The 22,114-nt window shown below is 40.8% G+C and overlaps 1 protein-coding gene across 7 annotated transcripts in view; it reads right to left on the bottom strand.

Annotated features, from left to right (window-relative positions):
* EDA2R (ectodysplasin A2 receptor) overlaps positions 1–14,970 on the bottom strand; it is a 205,503-nt gene extending 190,533 nt beyond the window's left edge. For 5 of the 7 annotated variants that reach the window (XM_073013609.1, XM_007991931.3, XM_073013607.1 and 2 more), the window contains exon 1: positions 14,688–14,791. The gene's annotated coding sequence lies outside the window, so the exon portion shown is untranslated. Of the gene's footprint in view, positions 1–10,978; positions 11,089–14,687; positions 14,792–14,880 lie in introns of those variants that run through there. The other 2 variants (XM_037994673.2, XM_037994675.2) reach the window with 2 other exon arrangements.
* Positions 14,971–22,114: the final 7,144 nt, after the last annotated feature.

Genomic DNA, 22,114 nt, shown 5'->3' with positions numbered 1-22,114 from the left:
ATGTCTGGCCTGTAATTCAAATGTTGCTTTACCTTTTGGTGTTGGCACTCAGCCTTTCCCTTTTCTGATCTGACCCAAGGTCACTTCTATCCAAGGTTTATATTGTCCATAACCTCCTTCCAAACTATCAAACATCATATCTTCCTTCTGCCCCACTATTTGTAAAGTTTGCGTTTCCTGTATTATCTCGGCATAGTGGATGGTCCTAGTCCCGAGAGCTCTGCCACCAGGAGAATATTCCTTCCAAATGCTGGAGTCAAGTTCCCCATTCATACCAAGAGGGAGTTGATTTGGCTAATCTCTTAGACCAGTGGTTCTCAGTCTTGGTTGCACCTTGGGAGTACCAAAAAATAGTGACACCTGGGTCCCTCCCCTAAGATTCTGTTGTAGTTGGTCAAAAATGTGTCATGAGCACGTGACATTTTACAGTTCACCAAGTGATTCTCATGGGCAGTCAATGTTGAAAATCACAGTTTTAAGGGCTCTTTTAGCTCTGACCTTGTCTGTTTCACCTGAAAATAAAGTGCAGTCAGAAAAAAAGGTTTTTCTGTGTCTCTGTCCCATATTGAGAGAGAATCTGTGGAGGGAGAAACCTGGGGCCTACCCATTTTTTTCTAGGGAGAATAGAAAATAAAGATAAAGGAGATAAAACATGTTAGATCATGTCATTTCCAGCCTCAAAAGCCATGGATGGCTCCGCTTTCATTCATAACAACACACAAGTCCTACACAGTTTTGGATGTAACTTCAAAAATGAATGGGTATGTAAAAACATAAAATATACAGAGTGATGTATGGCATATAAAATTAAGTTCTTATAATGGCCAATGGAGACCTTAGATGATATGCCTACCTCAACTTCCCCCATTATTTCTTGACCTTGTGTTCTACTACTCTTTTCCTTATTATCTTCACTCGAGCCATGCTGGCCTCCTTGTTGATCTTCAAACTAACCAGAAATGCCTTCACCCTAAGGCCTTTCACATCTGCTGTTCACTCAAGCGGGAATGTTCTTCCCCAGATATCTGCATGGCTACCTCCCTCATCTTCTTCAGTTCTTTGTTCATATACAGTCTTCTCAGTCAGGCTTCTCTGAGCACTCTTTCAATTTTTCACCTTCTTTCCAGAATTCCTATCCCCATTTCCTATTTTATTCTTTTCCATAGCACATATGACTTTCTGACATATCATACATCTTATGTACTTTATTGCTTGTTTCTTCCCCAGTTAGAATGTAAATGCTGTGAGACCATGGTACCTATTTTGTTGGCTACTTCATCATCAGTGCTTACAATAGTGCCTGGCACACAGTAGGCATTAAACAAATATTAGTTGAATGAGAAAATGTTGAGAATCTATAGAATACTGAGTGGATCACATGAGGTCAGGAGTTTAAGACCAGCCTGGCCAATATGGTGAAACCACGACTCTACTAAAAATACAAAAATGAGCCAGGTGTGGTTGCACACACCTGTAATTCCAGCTTGGGAGGCTGAGGCACAAGAATTGCTTGAACCCGGGAGGTTGAGGTTGCCGTAAACCAAGATTGTGCCACTGCACTCCAGCCTGGGTAACAAAGCGAGACTCCGTCTCAAATAAATAAATGAATAAATATATTAAAGAAGATGATCACATGTTGAGGAAGGAACAGACAGATGTGAGATCTTTCTCAAGATCTCGGTAAAGAAGTAGAGCTGGGGCATCATCATGGCATATGGGAGGCAGGACTAGATTGAAGTTCCAACTCGGATGGACAGAGCCGTGTCAGGAGGTTTTCATCGTGCATTTTAGCTCCAGGACGACTGCAAGAACAAACCAGGGATCTCGAGAGGACCCACAGACACTCTTAAGGAAGTGGACTGCTCCTGCAGGACCCAGGAGACACTCCAAAACTGTGAGTACTCCAACAGCGGAAGTGGGAAAAGGAGATCCTCCATTCCTTAACACACACCCACACTAAGGAAACTAAAGGTCTCATATGCAGAAGAAGTCTCTGACTTTACCTGGAGCTGAGTCAATTTAGAGAGCCAAGCAAAATACAGGGGTAGAGGAAGCAGCGAGAAAAGCCCCGGGAGTTTGCTGGGTCCCCAAGCAGGACTGTAACCACAGGGAACCTTCGCAAGGGTGGCCAGAGGCACAGGGGAAAATGCCACAGGGGAAAATGCCACAGGGAAAAGGAAGTCTCCAGCTGAACTTTGTAACAATTTGAACCAGGAGAGAAGCATCCTGGCCAGAACTTTGGGTAGGGCATGAATCTGGTGTGAAGACTCTACAGGAGGGGGAAGAACCAAAGCCTTTTTCTTTCACAGCTGAGAGGTGGGTAACCTGGGGCAGGTTCGCAAGCCCTACTCACCCATTGCCCGGAAACAAACTTGGGACTGTTAAGGGGGCACAGTGGGAGTGAGACTGGCCCTTTGGATTTCATGGGAGCTGGGTGAGTCCTGTGACTGCTGGCTTTGATCCACTTTCCTAACCACCTGCATGACTCGGCAGAAGCAGCCATAATCCTCCTAGGTACACAACTCCATGGATCTAGGAACTTCACCCCCACAACAAGACCTGTCCAAGGAGAGTCTGAGCTCAGACATCCTTAGCCCTACCCCCACCTCATGGGCCTTCCCTACCCACCATGGTAGCTGAAGACAAAGGGCATAAACTCTTGAGAGTTCTAGGGCCCAGTGTATCACTGGTTCCTCTGCATACTACCAAAGCTGATGCTCTCTGAAAAGCACCACCTCCTGGCAGGAGGCCAACCACCACAAAAATGGAATATTAAACCACCAAAGCTAAGAACTGTCACAGAGACCATTTCATCTCCTGACACCTCCACCAGAATAGGTGCTGGTATCTACAGCTGATAGACCCATAGATTGTTCACATCACAGGGCTCTGTGCAGACAACCCCCAGTACCAGCCCACAGCCAGATAGACTTGCTGGGTGACTAGACTCAGAAGAGATATAGCAATCACTGCTGTTTGGCTCACAGGAAGCCATGTACAAAGGTAAAGGGGGAGAGTATTACATCAAGGGAACATCCCATGGGACAAAAGAATCTGAACAACAGCCTTCAGCCCTAGACCTTCCCACTGACAGAGCCTATGCAAATGAGAAGGAACCAAAAAAACCAACTCTGGTAATATGAAAAAACAAGGCTCTTTAACACCCCCCAAAAAATCACACTACCTCACCAGCAATGGATCCAAACCAAGATGAAATCTCTGACTTACCTGAAAAAGAATTCAGGAGGTTAGTTACTAAGCGAATCAGGGAGGCAACAGAGAAAGGTGAAGCCCAATACAAGGAAATCTAAAAAATGATACAAGAAGTGAAGGGAGAAATATTCAAGGAAATAGATAGCATAAAGAAAAAACAATAAAAACTTCAGGAAACAATGGACAAACTTTTAGAAATGCAAAATGCTCTGGAAAGTCTCAGCAATAGAATTGAACAAGTAGTAGAAAGAAATTCATGGCTCAAAGACAAGGTCTTCGAATTAACCCAGTCCAACAAAGACAAAGGAAAAGCAGAATAAGAAAATATGAACAAAGACTCCAAAAGTCTGGGATTATGTTAAATGACCAAACTTAAGAATAATCAGTGTTCCTGAGGAAGAAGAGAAATCTAAAAGTTTGGAAAACATATTTGTGGCAATAACAGAGAAAAACTTCCCCAGCCTTGGTAGAGATCTAGACATCCAAATACAAGAAGCACAAAGAACACCTGGGAAATTCATCTCAAAAAGATCATTGCCTAGGCACACTGTCATCAGGTTATCTAAAGTTAAGACAAAGGAAAGAATCTTAACACCTGTGAGATGGGAAAGGAAAGGAAGAGGAGGGAAGGGAAGGGAAGGGGAGGGGAGGACAGGGGAGAGGAGGAGAGAAGAGGAGAGGGGAGAGGAGGGAAAGGGTAAAAGCACCAGGTAACCCACAAAGGAAAACCTATCAGATTAACAGCAAATTTCTCAACACAAACCCTATAAGCTAGAAGGAATTTGGGTCCTATATTCAGCCTCCTAAAAATATACAACTATCAGCCAGGAATGTTGTATCCACTGAAAGTAAGCATCATATATGAAGGAAAGATACAGTCTTCTTCAGACAAACAAATGCTGATAGAATTCACCACTACCAAACCACCACTACAAGAACTACTAAAAGGAGCTCTAAATCTTGAAACAGATCCTGGAAACACATAAAAACAGAAACTCTTTAAAGCATAAATCACACAGGTCCTATAAAACAAAAATAAAATTCAAAAATAACAAAAAAGCAAGATACACAGGCAACAAATAGCACAATGGATGCAATGGTACCTCACATCTCAATACTAACATTGAATGCAAATGGCCTAAATGCTCCACTTAAGAAATACAGGACTGCAGAAAGGACAAAAAATCACCAACCAATTATCTGCTGCCTTCAGGAGACTCACCTAACACATAAGGACTCACATAACCTTAAAGAAAAAGGATGGAAAAAGGCATTTCATGCAAATGGACACCAAAAGTGAGCAGAGGTAGCTATGCTTATATCAGACAAAATAAACCTTAAAGCAGCAGCACTTAAAAGAGACAAAGAGGGACATTATATAATCATACAAGTCCTTGTCCAACAGAAAAATATCACAATCCTAAATATATATGCAAATAATACTAGAGCTTCCAAATTTATGAAACTATTACTAACAGACCTAAGAAGTGAGATACACAGCAACACAATGATAGTGGCGGACTTCAATACTCTACTGACAGCACTAGACAGGTCATCAACAGAGAAAGTCAACAAAGAAACAATAGATTTAACCTATACCTTGGAATAAATGGAATTAACAGATATATATAGAATATTTCATTCAACAACCACAGAATACACATTCTATTCAACAGCACGTGGAACTTTCTCCAAGATAGGCCATATGATAGGCCTTAAAACGAGCCTCCATAAATTTAAGAAAACTGAAATTATATCAAGCACTCTGTCAGACCAAAGTGGAATAAAACTGGAAATCAACTCCAAAAGGAACCTTCAAAACCATGCAAATACATGGAAAGTATATAACCTCCTCCTGAATGATCATTGAGTCAAATACAAAATCAAGATGGAAATTAAAAATATTCTTAGAACTGAATGACAATAACAATACAACTTATCAAAAGGATACAGCGAAGGTGGTGCTAAGAGGAAAGTTCATAGCCCTAAACACCTACATGGAAATGAATGAAAGAGCACTAACTGATATTCTAAGGTCATGCATCAAGGAACTAGAGAAACAAGAACAAACCAAACTCAAACCCAGCAAAAGAAAGGAAATAACCAAGATCAGAGCAGAACTAAATGAAATTGAAACAACAACAACAAAAAACACATGAAAGATAAATACAACAAAAAGCTGGTTTTTTGAAAGACAAATAAAATTGATAGACCATTAGCAAGATTAACCAAGAAAAGAAGGGAGAAAATCCAAACAACCTCATTAAGAAACAAAAGGGGAGATATTAGGACTGACACCACTGAAATACAAAAGATCATTCCAGGCTACTGTGAACATCATTACACACATAAAGTAGAAAACCTAGAAGAGATGGATAAATTCCCAGAAAAATACAACCCCCCTAGCTTAAATCAGGAAGAATTATATATCCTGAACAGACAAATAACAGGCAAAGATATTGAAATGGTAATTAAAACATTACCAACAACAACAACAACAACAAAAGTACAGGATCAGATGGATTCACAACAGATTTCTAGAAGACATTCAAAGAACAATTGGTACCAATCTTTTTGACACTATTCCACAAGATAGAGAAAGAGAGAAGCCACCCTAATTCATTGTATGAATCACCCTATTACCTAAACCAGGAAAGGACATAACCAAAACACAAAACTACAGACTGATATCCCTTGATGAACATAGATGCTAAAATCCTAACACAATACTAGCTAACTGAATTCAACAACATATCAAAAAGATAATCCACCATGATCAAGTGGGTTTCATACCAGGGATGCAGGGACGGTATAACATACACAAGGCAATAAATGTGATATACCCCATAAACAGAATTTGAAACAAAAGAAATCACATGATCATCTCATTACATGAAGAAAAAGCATTCAACAAAGTCCAGCATCCCTTTATGATTAAAGCTCTTAACAAAATCGGCATACAAGGGACATACCTCAATGTAATAAAAGGCATCTATGACAAACCCACAGCCAACATAATATTGAATGGGGAAAAGTTGAAAGCATTCCCTCTGAGGACTGGAAAAAGACAAGCATGCCCACTCTCACCACTCCTCTTCAACATAGTACTGGATGTCCTCTTCAGAGCAACCAGACAAGAGAAAGAAATGAAGTGCATCCAAACTGTTAAAGAGGAAGTCAAACTGTCACTATTTGCTGATGATATGATCATTTACATTGGAAACCCTAAAGACTCCTTCAGAAAGCTCCTAGAGCTCATAAAATAATTCAACAAAGTTTCCAGATACAAGATTAAAGTACAGAATTCAGTAGCTCTCCTATACACCAACAGAGACCAAGTGGAGAATCAAATCAAGAACTCAACCCCTTTTACAACAGCTGCAAAAAATAAATAAATAAATACTTAGGAATATATCTAACCAAGGAGGTGAAAAACCTCTACAGGGAAAAATACACGACACTGTTGAAAGAAATCAAAGACGATACAGACAAATGGAAACATCCCATGCTCGTGGATGGGTAGAACCAATATTGTGAAAATGACCACACTGCCAAAAGCAGTCTGCAAATTCAACTCAATTCCCATCAAAATACCACCATCATTCTTCACAGAATTAGAAAAAAAAAAAACGATTCTAAAATTCACATGGAACCAAAAAAGAGCCCATATAACCAAAACAAGACTGAGCAAAAAGAACAAATCTGGAGGCATCATCACACTACCTGATTTCATACTCTACTATAAGGCCATAGTCACCAAAACAGCATGGTACTGGTATATAAATAGGGAAATATACCAATGGAATGAAATAGAAAACCCAAAAATAACCTCAAATACTTGCAGACAACTGATCTTTGACAAAGCAAGCAAAAACATAAAGTGGGAAAAGGACACCCTTTCAACAAATGGTTCTGGGGTAATTAGCAAGCCACATGTAGGAGAATTAAACTGGAATGTCATCTCTCATATTATACAAAAATCAACTCGAGACATTAAGGACTTAAACCTAAAACCCGAATCTATATAAATTCTAGAAGATAACATTGAAAAAACCCTTTGAGACATTGGCTTAGGCAATGATTTCATGATTAAGAACTCAAAAGTAAATGCAATAAAAACAAAGATAAATAGCTGGGACTTAATTAAAGTAAAGAGCTTTTGCATGGCAAAAGAAACAGTCAGCAGAGTAAACAGACAACCCACAGGGTGGGAGAAAATCTGCACAATATATACATCTGACACAGGACTAATATCCAGAATCTATAATGAACTCAAAAAAATCAGGAAGAAAAAACAAACAATCCCATCAAAACGTGGGCTAAGGACATAAATAGACAATTCTCAAAAAAAGATACACAAATGGCCGACAAACATGAAAAAGTGCTCAACATCACTAATGATTGGGCAAATGCAAATCAAAACCACAATGTAATACCGCCTCACTCTTGCAAAAATGGCCATAATCCAAAAATAAAAAAACAGTAGATGCTGGTGTGGATGTGGTGAACAGGCAACACTTCTACACTGCTGGTAGAAATGTAAACTAGTGCAGTCACTTTGGAAAACAGTGTGAATATTCCTTAAAGAACTAAAAAGAATCATATGTGTATATATACACACACACACATATATATGTATATATACAGACATAAATGTGTATGTATATATATACACACATATATGTATATGTACAGAAACACATGTGCATATATGTGTACATATATGTGCTTGTACACATACACAGATGTGTCTGCACATATATGTACACATATATGCATATATGTGTATGTGTATGCACACACATATGTACATATATGTGCATGTATATATGTACACATGTGTGTATATATACACATATATGTCTGTACATATACATATATGTGTATATATATGGATGAGATTTGAGACTATTATTCTTAGTGAAGTAACTCATGAATGGAAAACCAAACACTATGTTTCCACTGATATGTGGGAGCTAAGCTATGAGGATGCAAAGGCGTAAGAATGACACAGTGGACTTTGGGGACTTGGAGGGAAGGAAGTGAGGGGGGACGAGGGATAAAATACTACAAATAGGGTGCAGTGTATACTGCTCGGGTGATGGATGCACCAAAATCTCACAAATCACCACTAAAGAAAGTATCCATGTAACCAAATACCACCTGTACCCCAATAACTTATGGAATTTTTTTAATTAATAGATTAAAAAATACTGAGGCTCAGAGGGAATGTATACACCTATCTTTATTTGGCTAGTAAGAAGAAGACAGAACTCAAAGGTAATTTAGAAGCTATGAGTCTGGCACACTTTTCAAGGCAGTATTGAACTCTAAAATAGAGAATGGAGGTCCCCCCAGTCTTCACTGAAATTTTTTTCCTCAGTGATATTTTAGGATGGGCAGAAAAGCATTTTGTGAATGTTAACCTGAGTGCATTTTAAATAATGATTTGAGAGTGTTACTGCCCAAGCCTGAGGAGATAAGGACCAGGTCAAAAGTGGTTACAATAGGAACAGAGAGGAATGATGGTGGGAAATACAAACCTTACAAAAGTGAGGACAAACAGAATGACCAGAGTCAGAGAAGATTCTGAGAGTTCCTGCCTGGGAAACCAGAAGAATCCAAGTGCCATGAGAAGCGTGAAAGGAGAGCTGCTTGGTAAAAGAAAAGAAAATGCACTGTTTTTCAACTATTTTCAGTATAGAGAAGTTGAAGCGGACACAGGAACATTTCAATGGTCATGCCCAACAAGCATATACAATATGTGAAACATAAGGTGAAGTTGGAGACGTGTCAAATGCATAAAAACACCAGAATAACAGTTCTTGCTTATAGCAGCACATCAGAATCATATGGAGCACTGAAAAAAATCCTATGCTGCAGATTAATTAAATAAAAACCTCTGGGGTTTGATAACCACTGGCCTAAGTAAATCCTGACAGAAGTTAAATAATGGGTAAAGAAGAATGGCTGGGCACAGTGGCTCCTGCCAGCAATCCCAGCATTTTGGGAGGTCGAGGCAGGTGGATCACTTGAGGTCAAGGAGTTCAAGACCAGTCTGGCCAACAACGCGAAACACCGTATCTACTAAAAATACAAAAACGAGCCAGGCGTGGTGGTGCACGCCTGTAGTCCCAGCAACTTGTGAGGCTGAGGCAGGAGAATCGCTTGAACCCAGGAGGCAGAGGTTTCAGTGAGCCAAGATCGTGCCACTGTACTCCAGTCTGGGTGACAGAGCCAGACTCAGTCTCAAAAAAAAAAAAAAAAAAAAAAAAAAAAAAAAGAAGAAGGAGGAGGAGGAGGAGCAGGAGGAGGAGGAGGAGGACAAGAACCAACATTGAGGTCACTCATACTTGAAGCTGGAAGTGCAGAAATACAAGAGAGCAACCAAGAAGGGGAAGCCAGAGAAGAAAAAAAAAAAAAAAAGAACCCTGATAGGGTAGTATAGGACAAAGCTTTAGGAAGTAAGGGATGAGCAATGTGTCAGCTATTGATACTGGGAGGTGGAGGAGGCCAGGACTGAGGATGTGTCATTTTGATTTTATTTCATGGGCATGTGATAAAAGTAAATTATCATTTTATGTTTAAGTATACTAAAATCTGTGCCTGGAATAGACATAATTTAGAGACCACAGGTGGGTACTACAGTTTTTAATGAGCTACTTTCAACATTTCCAAAGTGGCTGAAGAATTTTAACTGTTAGTGATAGCAACATCTGGCCCAGCAATGTCAGGAATGGTATATCAACAGAGGAGAATGCACCTTTGCAAAATTAAAGAAGTCTCATCTATTGTTTGTCTTTTATTCTAGCACACAGAGCAAGAGGTAATGCCCCAGCTGGGGAAGAAAAAGAAAAAAAAAATCCTTACTAAAAGCTGTTGTCACTGTACAGACAGAATTAATGACCAACTGAACTAGGCTGCTTCTACTTGGCCAAAAGTAAATGCTAACCATATGAGTCAATTATTTTGTCTTCAAAACATTTGTGTATATGCACACACACAACAAACAAAGCACAAACCTCAAAAGACAAATGCAACTTAGAAGACTATAAATTAAAAATATAAATATTTGGTTAGTGTTTGACAAGTGCTGAAAAATAATTGTTAAAGGAATGGGGAAAAGAAATTGTGTAGCCAAGAATACAAAGATACCATTATAAAAGAAATAGGATGAAATTAAGAACAGCAAACTCTGGACTGATTTTGAGGGAAAACGTTCTTCTACTGACTGCTAAAATACTCTTTCCAAGTGGGAGCAAAAGCACAGAAACTACCCTGGATTATGTTGAAGGGAAAAATGAGATAATGTATGTGAGAGTGCTGTGGAAACTCCAGATTGTGCTACGCATGTGAGGAGTTGCTATGATTGTTGTTACTATCCCACCCAGAGCTGGGGAACAAAGGGTATTGGAGACAAGCCACAAGCCAGACCAGCACTCAGCTAACACCCGAAACCTCTTGCTTTGCTCTGCTGTTACCCTAGCCAAAGTGAGTCACTGGTCATGTACCAATCACCACAAGATTCCATAAAATTATGGTATCATAAAAAAAAATTAGTTACTCAACCAGCAGTACTGGAAGGGGAGATAAGTTGACTTCCCAAGAAGGCTTTTGGCTGAGTTGTCCCAGTTGGGAATTGAATTCATGGTATGATTTATTTGCAGGGCTGGGACTGGATAAAACTCAATCAAATACTCCAATTTCTGATTTCTGTTAAGTTTGATGGTCTTGCCCCACACTCCCTCCACCCTGTCCCAATTACCAAGCAATCTGGAATAGCTGTATCTGAAGATGTCAATAAGAAGAGTTTCTTTTTTTCCCATGGCAATCAAGTACTCCATCCCATCCTCATAGGCCAGGGAATAAAATATCCTAAAAGAGCAGAGATACAAACCGGTGGGCATTTGCAAGCACAACCCAGGTCCACATCCTTACCAAAGGACTGGAAGAATAGAATGAGAACTATAGAATGAGGCTTGTCTGTACAAAATGAAATGCTGATGCCAAAATATTTCTTTACTTTTTTTTTAAATGCCCAAGAAAAGGGAGAAAGGTATAGGACTTTGTGAGGTTGTGGAGGGAAGGTGAGACTGATAACAAGAAGCCTATGACCTCATATGTAAATGCACATTCTTTGAGACCATTTTTAGACTCTGACAATCTTAGAGTCAAAGGGAGGTTTAAAATTAATCTTCGGCCCAGTGGCCTTTTGCCCAGTAAAGAAATACCATCCAGCTCTACTTGAAGTCCTTTGGTAACAGGCACCTTAGTACTCATAAGACAGCACATTCCATCGTTTTTTTTTTTGTTTTTTTTTTTTTTTTTTTTTTTTTTTTTTCCTTCTCTTTGGCAACCAGTTAAAACTTCAAACTATCAGATAATTGAAAACATATAGTCATGGGATCCTAAAAGTATTATTCAGGACAACTTAATCCAAGATGAGGAAACTAATGCTCAGAAAAGGGATAGAATTTTCCCAAAGTCACACAGTGTTCAATGGTAGAGCTAAAAGCAGAATTCAAGTCTGCATATTCAGGGCCCAGTGGCTTCTCTATTTACCATATACGAAGAAAGGAGTTGGCCAAGCTTTAGGACCAATTACTCAGTGACTATACTACCAAGACTCCAGCTTCTTTTTCCTAACTCCCACAGCCCAATAATGGCTAATTTTATCCTCAACAGAAACAATTCCAAAGGGTGGGCTGGGTCATGGAGAGGTGAATCGTAGAAGGGAAGAAGTACTGCCCACTCTTTTTGGCTTATCCACAATGGTGACTAGCAATCTCCTGGAAGTAGGACATCTCACTGTTTGATTCCACCATATATTACATGGAAATTCCTTTCTTTTTGAGAATAGCATGATGTCTTTTGGTGGTGTTTGGAGGATATAATAACTGTTGTCATCCCAAGATAGGGATAATTAATTTATGATCACTCAGCAACCACTTGATGAGTACCTTCTATGCTAGGCATTCTATTAGAACTTAGTGGCAAGAGAGAAAAACAGAGGTGAATCAACTATATTCTCCAAATTTAGGAGATTGCAGTCTGGTGGGGAATACAGAAAATACAGACAGTAAACTCTAATCCAAGACAGAGTATAGCCATCCTCCTATCTATGTGCACAAAATAATAGTAGTCGTATTTTACATACTGATGGTGAAACTGACCCATATCTTTCCTGTTAAGCTCCCAAGAAAAGAATACATGGGTGGAGCTAGTTTCTAGAAAGAAAGAGGTGAAAAGCAGCTTCTGCTTCAATATGAAGCTTCAGCACTGAGGAATGGCTCCAAAAGATGACTCACTCTCTGCAGGAGGCATTTGAGGGGAGCAGGTCAAGAAGACATCTAAAGAAAGGAATTCTCTCAAAAAGGGAATAACTGGTATAAGTTAATTGGAGGATCCATCTTTCTTTTGACTGATTCTTTAGTGCCAGAGTTTGCATAATTGCCCAGCTATCTATCACTTTGAACCCTAACAGCTGTGGAAAATGAAAAGCCCTACTGAACTTGGAGTAAGAAAAATGTGTCTTGCAGTTCTGGTACAGATGCTTACTAACTAAATGATCTCTAGCAAGTTTCATTTTCTCTAGACCTGTTTGGCCACCTGTATAATATATATGTAAACAAATCTGCAATTCCCTCAGTTGAGGATAAGGAAGCAGTGGGATGATGGATATGAAAGTATTTAGCACATAGTGGAAAAAAATGATTTATGTTAAGTTTTTTTTTTTTTTTTTTTTTTTTTTTTTTTTTTTTTTTTTTTTTTTTTGAGATAGAGTCTCACTTTGTTGCCCAGGCTGGAGTGTAGTGGCATGATCATAGTTCACTACAGCTTCAAACTCCTGGGCTCAGGAGATTCTCCTGCCTCAGCCTCCCATATGTTTGTTACATATGTATACTTTTTGTCTGCCAAATCAAATCAAAATTCTAGCATCCACTGTCTTTTGCAGTTTACCACCAATCTGCCTTGGCAAGTTTAACTTCCATTTTCCCACTAATTGTACTCTAAAATCCAGCTCAGCTGGTGTTCTTTTCATATGCCCTGAGCTTCCCTGCCTTAAAGCAGTTGTTCCTGTTATTTTCTCTGCTTAAACTGTCTTCTCTATCTCCACCTGTTGAAATCTTATCTGTGTGCCACAGTCTATCTTAAATAATAATAGTTAATATTTATTGAGTGTTTATTTTGGGCCAGCCACTGTGCTAAGTGTGTGCAAGTATTTTATATGGATTATCTCATCTAATCCTCACAACAGCCCAATGAGGTGGGTGCTATTATTATCCTCTTTAGCCTGAAGTTAACAGAAACTCAGAAAGGGAGAAGTAAGTTTATTTGTCCATGGTAACACAAATTAATAAATGGTGAATATGGGATCTGAATTCAAATAGTCTAGCTCTGGAGGCCTGAAAGGCGTTACAATTTCAAAAAAAAAAAACAATTAAAAAAAACAAACAAACAAACAAACAAAAAAAACCTTCTTCTGATTTCGTATGGTTCAACTTGATATGATCCTTACTTGGCAGCCTCTAAGCATTTTGATTTAACTTTTAAAACCTTTCTTGTGTTATATTAATATTTATCTGTGTTTTTATATCCAGGATGAGACTGTCAGGCCCCAGTGGGCACAGCCTAGGTTTCAGACAGACATCTCACTGTCTCACACATGGTGGCACAGACTAGGTGCTCAGTGAGTCTGCTGAGTTGAAGGTAAGTTGGGGTGAAGGAAAGAACAGAGGAGTTATCTAGGGAAGATGTTCCAAACTTTCCTGCCCCAGCCACCCAGCATGATACTGGCCAACGCTGCCAACACCTGTCTAAGTCAGACCCTGAAGTCTGTTTTCCTAGCCTGGTCTCTGCCGGGTCCCTTCTTGTCCCCCAGTTCTTGCAGCTTGCTGGGTCTTGGCCAGTGTTTGGGGTGAGGCAGGATCAAAATAACACTGCCCGGGGCTCAGCTTCCAGGAATGAGATATCAAGTGAAACCAAGCTCGGCGGGTGAGGGGGTGGATTGAAAGCCCCCAAACAGAGCCAGCATGCTCTTTACACAAGCCCTGACTTGCCCTCAAGCCACGCGGGCTAGCAGTTCTGCTTTCCTCAGGATGCTCCACAAGTCTGATTCACTGTCCCCGCCTTCACTAACACCCAGCCTCCTTCTCTTCTTTATCTCCCAATCCTAGTTGCTCAAGGTTGTTGGACACGTCCGGGCATGTTCCCAGTGGCAATGCAGGTCCAGTAAGAGCCTACAGGAACCGGCTCGCCAAGATCCTAGAGATGTCAGCCCAGATCCCTGGCACCTCAGAAAGCGCTCTCCGGACACAAATGGATGGACTGACAGCCAGCCACGGGGCGCCTTCCCAATTGTTCTGATTTTGCGGTACCCTAGCAGAATCATCCTGACCTGATTCTGTAGTTCTGCATCTAGATGCCGCAGGTCCCAGCCGCCTTGCCACACCAGGGGGTGTTCCCACACTCACCTGGTAACAGAGGAGTAGATAGCTCTTGCTCCCAAACGGAATTCCCGTACAAACCCACCTCAGCGCAGAGCAAACATCTCTTCTAGCCCCCGCCCGTCATCCCCCGCCGGTCACCCCGCGCCTCTCAGCCCCCGCCCCTCAGCCCCGCCCCTCAGTTTCCGCCCCTCAGCCCCCAGCCGGCATACACACTCACAGTATATGAAATTCCTTGTAATCAAAGTTCCCCTTGACTCATTTCACATCTATGTGTAGCAACAACATCCCAAACCCTCCTTTCATGGTAAGCTTACCTTTTCCGCCCCTCGTGAAGTTCCTAGAGCAGCTATTGGACTGTTTGAGTGCCTAGGCGTGGCTACGAAAAAGAAACTGCCTTTGAGAGGCATATGTGAGGCTGAAGAACAGTGACTGAGTCACTGGTATGGCAGGAGCTGCAAAGCTCCCGGGACTGAAACGGGGGCCAGAGAGTAGAGGGCCAGGGAGTTGGGTCCAGAGAAAGCATCAAGTTGTCTCTTTCACAGCTGAATGCAGCTCAGCTCATCAAAGTTTGTTCGTGACTTAGCAGGCTTGGAGTTTGACAGGGAAAATTATTGTTGGAAAAGCCAAGATTTTCAGACACATGGAGAAGCCACTTTCCAGGTCTGGGTCTGCCTCAAAAAAATACTCCTCCATTCTGAGGAGTAGGTAGGATTGTGACCGGAGGAAGAGAGCAGACATGAAGCAGAGAAAAAACCACTACAAATAAAGGAAAACTGAATTCGGCACTCAGCTTTGATCATCCACCTTCTCTGGGCCCCTGAGTGTCTGCACAAGGAGGGCGTTGAGCTACATAGTCTCTAAGGGCACTTCAAACAATGACAGTTTGGGAGTTTATTAATCTATGGTCTCAGAGCCAGCAGTGGATAAATTCTGAAACGTTACTAGTCTCTGACCTTGAAGAGCTTGCAGAGTTGGGAAGATAAAATAGACTGGACAGAGACAGAGAATAGCACACAGTATAGAATTGAGGGCCAAACTATGAGGTGCAGACTGGAAGGGTTTGGGGGCGGGTAGGAAGAGAGAGTAAAAAAAGAGTTTGACAGGGAAAGCAAATGCTTTTCAATAGATTAGGAGGTTTTAAAATAGGTCAAAGAGGAAATAGTTTAATGCGTAGAGGAAAAGGAAAGCTTGAGCCAAGGTATGGGGGAGAGGACCAAGAAATGTGCCATTATCAGTCTCTGAGGGGCCCCTCCTGTACTGGGCAGAGGCTATATGCCAGCTCAGGGTGGGGTCTCAGTAAAGCAGCTGAAAAGTCTTTGGTGGGAAAGGGCTGAATAGGCCCTAAGCTGAAGTAGAAAAAGTCCTAAATGAACTTCATATCTGTCCCCTCACTAGAGTTGAGACCAGAATAGGCTACTGTGGGCTCAGGCCTAGTAGGAGGGAAAACTGCCAGAATTGGAATCCTAGGTCTGTCCCTTACTGGCTTTGTGACCTAAGGCAAGTTACTTAACCACTCTGTGGCTCAGGATTCTCTTCTGTAAAATAGGGAAAGTAACAATCCCTAACTCATAGAATTGTTTTAGGAATTATATGAGTTAATATACAAAATAGTGCTCATATGCATAAGGAGCTTAGAACGATTTCTGGGACATAGTGGTATAGAAGTGTTTATTAAATATAAATAAATAAAATAAATAAATACATACATACATACATAAATGTACTTTAAGGCCCTCTGAAATCATCTGTGAGATTAAAATGAAAATAGATACCCTGGGTACCTCCTAATTCTGTTCTGTCCTTTCCTAGAAAATAGGACCTCTTCTTTTTCTCCATCCTTTCCTACCCAGAGAGGCTGAGTTATAGACAGTTCTGAAACTTTAGTGTAAAGAACCCTAGCTTGGAATGTAGATGTCTTGACAAAACTAAGTGTAACATCATGTAAATCTCTTCCTCTCTCTTAGTCTTCCTTTCTGCATCTGTACCCTGAAGAGACTGTTGGACTGGATGACCTTGAAACTCTAGAGCAGTGCTTCTCTCACATTAATGTGCACACAAACCACCTCAGGATCTTGTTAAAACACAGATTCTGAGTTAGCAGCTCTGGTGTGGAGCTAAGACTCTGATTTTCTAACTGCTTCCAGGTGATATTGATGGTGCTGGGCCACAGACCATAGTTTCAGTAGCAAAGGTCTAGATGATGGACAAGAATAACATTTACTGAGCATCTATAAATCATCCATGTGTGTCCTTTTATACCTTACAACCATCCTATGAGGTTGAGGTTACTATCCTCATTTTGTAGATTAAGAGGCTCCTTGTACTCTGTGATTCTGCCTGGAAATACAGGAGGAAACTTGAGATAGAGGTACCAGGGATATGTCAGAGTTCACAAGCTATTGTGGAAAGTGATTGTAAGCAGCAAATATGAAACTACTGTCCTCCACCATAACTTATCCAATAATACTATAACAGTTAGCTGGCCCTCACTAAGCACTTGCCAGGCACGGTTCAAATTTTTTTTCATGAATTAATTCATTTTATCTTCACAATCTATGAAGCCACAATCATTGGAATCATCCTCCCCTCTCCTTTTGCTCACACCTCACGTTCACACGTTCAACCCATCAGCACATCCTATCAGCTCTGCCTCCTGCCTCAGAGATAAACTCTGAATTTCACCAACTTCTTAGCACCTTCACTGCAACCACTCTGGTGCAAGCCACGATTACTTTTCACCTGAATTATTGCCATATCCTCCAATAGCTCTCCCTGCTTTTGTCCTTACCCCACTCCAGTCAATTCTCAGCAGAGCAGTCAGAGTGATCCTTTTAAAAGTACATCAGTCTAAGTCTGTCCAAGCAATTCTACTGGTTGGCTTCTTATTCAGAGGAAAACCCAAAATTCTTAACTATGGCTATAATAGTCTACAACCTATCCCATGCCATCCCACCCTCACTAACCTGCCCCTCTATCTCTGATCTCATCTCTTACCACTTCTCTTGACCACCATACCCAAGCCAAACTGGCCGCCTTGATATTTCTTCCAACACTCAAAGCATGCTCAAGACTCTGGTCTTTGCACTTGCTGCTCCTTCAGCCTAGCCAATTCTTCCCCCAGTTATCAGCATGGCTCCTTTTCTCACTTCCTCCATATCCCTGCTTAAATGTCACCTTATCGGAGGACTTTCTTAAATACCCTATCTAGTACAAGCCAATGGAACTGCCTAGGCCTTTTGAAATCCACTGCGTAGGTGAGCTTTTTCTCAGCATAGCCCCAGGACCTGAGATGCAGTGTGGTGGTGAGTAGGGTTAAGGCTCTCAACTCTGCTCTCTATGGGGGAGTCACTCTAGCTCCATGTGCTTGTGCAGCAGAACTAAACTTGGATCAGCTCATTTCATGGGGACTTTCCACAGCCCCTCTTTTTATGATAAACAGGAGTCACTTCATGAACCCAAACTGAGTACTACCAGTACTGAGTTTCTCTGCCTACACTCTACTGCTGGAACCAGCCTAACCAGATAGCAGGATAAGCAGGACCAGCCTCCACTCTGCTCATCTCTGGGGCCAGACAGATTCCATGGCTCAGTGAGATTCAGGACTCTCTGATGCCACCCCTCAACTCTCTCACAGGTTATTTAGGATCACTCAGGGGAATACTGGCCTTGGCTGTGTCTCAGAGAATCCTGAGTAGCCTCTAATTCTAGTGTCCAACAAAGGCAGGCCAACCTTTCATGAAGGAGCTTCATGGTTATCCAGGCAGAGTGGGGCCCTTATAGCTCCTCTCAAGACTGGGACCAGGGGACATAAAAAGTGGCTGAAAGACTAAGGGGATGCTGAGGCCTGTGGGGCAACCCCTATAAACTCAAACATTGCTAAGGATGTCCCTGAACACAATATCAGCTTCTTGTTCTCTTTAGTCAGCCTGCGAGATGTATGCAGATAAACTTGGCCATAAATGTCTGATGCAGTGGTGTATACAGGCTTAGGTTTTCTGAATTAGAAAGCTGGGGTATAAGAGTTACTTCTAGCCATGGGAATTTCCAAACTTCAGTTAGATTCTACCACAGTCCAATAGTGTTATCTCTCATTTTAAATAATCTTCTATTCCACTTGCTCAATATGGCTTTTAAAACTCACTCTTCTTAAGTCAAGTGCTCAACACAGCTCCTAAACTCCTAGCAGATGACTTCAGCTCCAGTTTCACTGAGAATGTAAAAGGGCACCAAACTTGAAGTCTAAGCAACTTCTGACCTCTCCACATTCAAGTTCATCCTGTTTCGTACCTCAGAGTTTCCTCCTGTCCCTCCTGTCTCCATCTGTGTTTTCTCCTGTCTATTCCATTTTGCTTTATTTGTATCTTAATCGTCTTTCTTCCTCTGGCTCTTTTTCCTAAATTGTCTTTGCATTCTGAACTAAGATTTATTCCTTTCATATCCTCACCTCCACCTCTTCATTTCCAAACTCACTGAATTTTGCTCTTCTCAAGGTCACCCATGAATTCCATGTTATGAAACCCAAGGATTCTTCTGTTTTCTTATTTGAATTATTGAAAACATCCAACATTGTCTGAATTGTTTTCTTTCTGACTCTCTTTCCTTGACTTTCATGGAACTAATGTCTTCTAGTTTCACTTATTTCTCTACAGCATTTTCTGGATTCTCATTCTCCACTTGCCCCTCAAGTGTTGGGATTTTACAGAGTTCCTCTCATCCTCCATTGGCCCTCTGGCCTGATTCGAATTCTCTCGCTGGAGTGTGAACCTATGTGGCAGGGACCTTATATACCTTTTCACAAATTTCCACATGCAAAACAGTACCTAGAGTATTTTAAGTGCTCAATACATTTTTACATATTTTATATATGAATACATCTGTTGAATAAATAAATGGGTGGGTCCAAGGAGGAAAATGTTCACAATTGAATGTATCCTCCTATAATGAGCTCCCAGGCCTCAGGTGTGCCACAATAAAAATAAGATGCCTAAAAAAGAATTGAAGCCCACACCCAGGATAATAATAATAGCCAACACTTCATCATTGCTTGATGAACTCTGTATGTCAGGCCCTATGCCAAATGTTCTATATGCAATAGCTCATTTAATCATCACAATAATCCTATGAGGCAAAACCCATGACATCACTCTCATTTTATATATGACAAAATTGAGTCACAGAAATGATAGGTAACTTATCTATGCCATCTATCAGTGCCACAACCAATATGGCAATTGACCCAGGATTCTCAAGTATAGGTGATGCCTAAATTATTCACTGACACACTCAAATGTACAACACTTTCTTTCCCTTCCAATCAGAGGCTCCTCCCATCCTCTCTAGAGAGCTATTCTAAATCTCTACCTTTAGAGGTAAAGGTTAAATTCCTACTCTAGCACTGAATTCTTAGCCCAGAAACATTGACTCTTTTCTTCTTCATCAATATAACAGATTCCATTAAGCATTTAGTGCCTATAACTTCTTCCCTAATTTATATAAGGTTGTCTCTGTCTTCACTCATCTTGGCCTTTCCTCTTAAAGAAGAAGAGAGGGCCGGGCGCGGTGGCTCAAGCCTGTAATCCCAGCACTGTGGGAGGCCGAGACGGGCGGATCACGAGGTCAGGAGATCGAGACCATCCTGGCTAACACGGTGAAACCCCGTCTCTACTAAAAATACAAAAAACTAGCCGGGGGAGGTGGCGGGCGCCTGTAGTCCCAGCTACTCCGGAGGCTGAGGCAGGAGAATGGCGTAAACCCGGGAGGCGGAGCTTGCAGTGAGCTGAGATCTGGCCACTGCACTCCAGCCTGGGCGACAGAGAGAGACTCCGTCTCAAAAAAAAAAAAAAAAAAAAAAAAAAGAAGAAGAGAGAATACCTCCTTTGATTTCTATGAATCTTTCTCCATCAATTACCCCTACTCTCTATGGCATCATTATTTACCTGCCTTCTTGTGCCCACCCCTTTTACCTATAAACATATTTGAATTCTTCCTACTACAAAATAAAATCAACCCTTCTACCACATTTCCTCTTTCTCAAATAACAGCCTCATCTCATTTTCTTTCTTAGCCAAATTTCTGGCTAGAGTTGTCTCTGATAACTGTTTCCATGTCTTCACTTTCCATTAGCTCCCCAACCTACTATAATCTGGCTTCTAGCCCCATTTGTTCTCCCTGAAGCTACAGGGGACCACTTTATTGCCAAATTTTAGGAAACATTTTCACTCATCTTCTTACTTGATTTATCCACAGCTTTTTCCAGTATTAGTCACTCCTTTCTTTGGAAAACACTCTTTCTAATGTTGAAAAAAAAAAAAAAAACCCCTGTCCCCTGGTTTCCTTCTGTTTTCTTTTTCTTTTTCTTTTTTATTTATATTTTTTAAATTAATATTTTCCATAAGTTATTGGGGTACAGGTGGTATTTGGTTACATGAGTAATTTCCTTATCATTACTTCTTGTTATTGTCTGTTCTCACCTTACTCAAACCACTTCAAATGTGATTCTGACTCAGATAAGAGGCCAGACCTCTGTGCCTACTCTATACCTTAGCAGGCCTATGCTCAAAAGCTCAGCACACACCGACCAGAAGGCTCTGCAATACTGACTATTCTACGCATGTATTTACTAATAATATTACTTTAAAGTAATGTGGGACAAAACTCTTTAAAGTCCTGTACACACATACCTCATTCAATCTTTATAATCACAGGAAAGTGGAATTACTATTATTATAGCAATTTACTAATTGGAAAGGGCAGAATTGCTATCTGGTGGATGTACACTGTATACAGGCACTATATTGGGTAATTCATGTAAGTTATTTCACTAACCCTTCCAGAGCAGTTCCATAATTAGCTCTATTTTTAAATGTGAAACAAGTAAACATATAAAACATTAATTGGGAGTGACAACAGCAGCATCGATGGATAGAACTTTTCAGCACTCATCCTCTTGCAGAAACATCAATTTGAAAAACAATCCATAGCCTGGGCAACAAAGCAAGACCCAAATCTCTACAAAAAAAAAAAAAAAAAAAAAAAAGGTAATTAGCCTGTTGTGGTGATACGAGCCTGTAGTCTCAGCTACTTGAAAGGCTGAGGTGGGAGGATTGCTTGAGCCCAGAAGTTTGAAGCTGCAGTGAGCTATAGATGATGCCACTGCATTCCAACCTGGGTGATCAGAGCAAGACTCTGTGTTAAAAACCAAAACAAACAAGCAACAATAACAATGACAATAACAAAAAGTAAAACTATCCATAAACAAAAATATGTTCACAAGAGTGACGGAATCCAGGTGAGTGATTATGGCACCTGGACATAGCACAGAAATAAGAAAAGACACATCAAAGAGGGAAGGTAAGAAAGTTTTACGTTATTCATATTACTCCTCCCCCAAGTCTCAGCAAAAACCATGACATCACTGTTATTTTATAGATCAGAAAATTGAGGCACATAAA

Source organism: Chlorocebus sabaeus, chromosome X (assembly GCF_047675955.1).
Source record: "Chlorocebus sabaeus isolate Y175 chromosome X, mChlSab1.0.hap1, whole genome shotgun sequence".
NCBI classification, from domain to species: Eukaryota; Metazoa; Chordata; class Mammalia; order Primates; family Cercopithecidae; genus Chlorocebus; species Chlorocebus sabaeus.
This window is presented reverse-complemented; position numbering and strand designations above follow the sequence as displayed.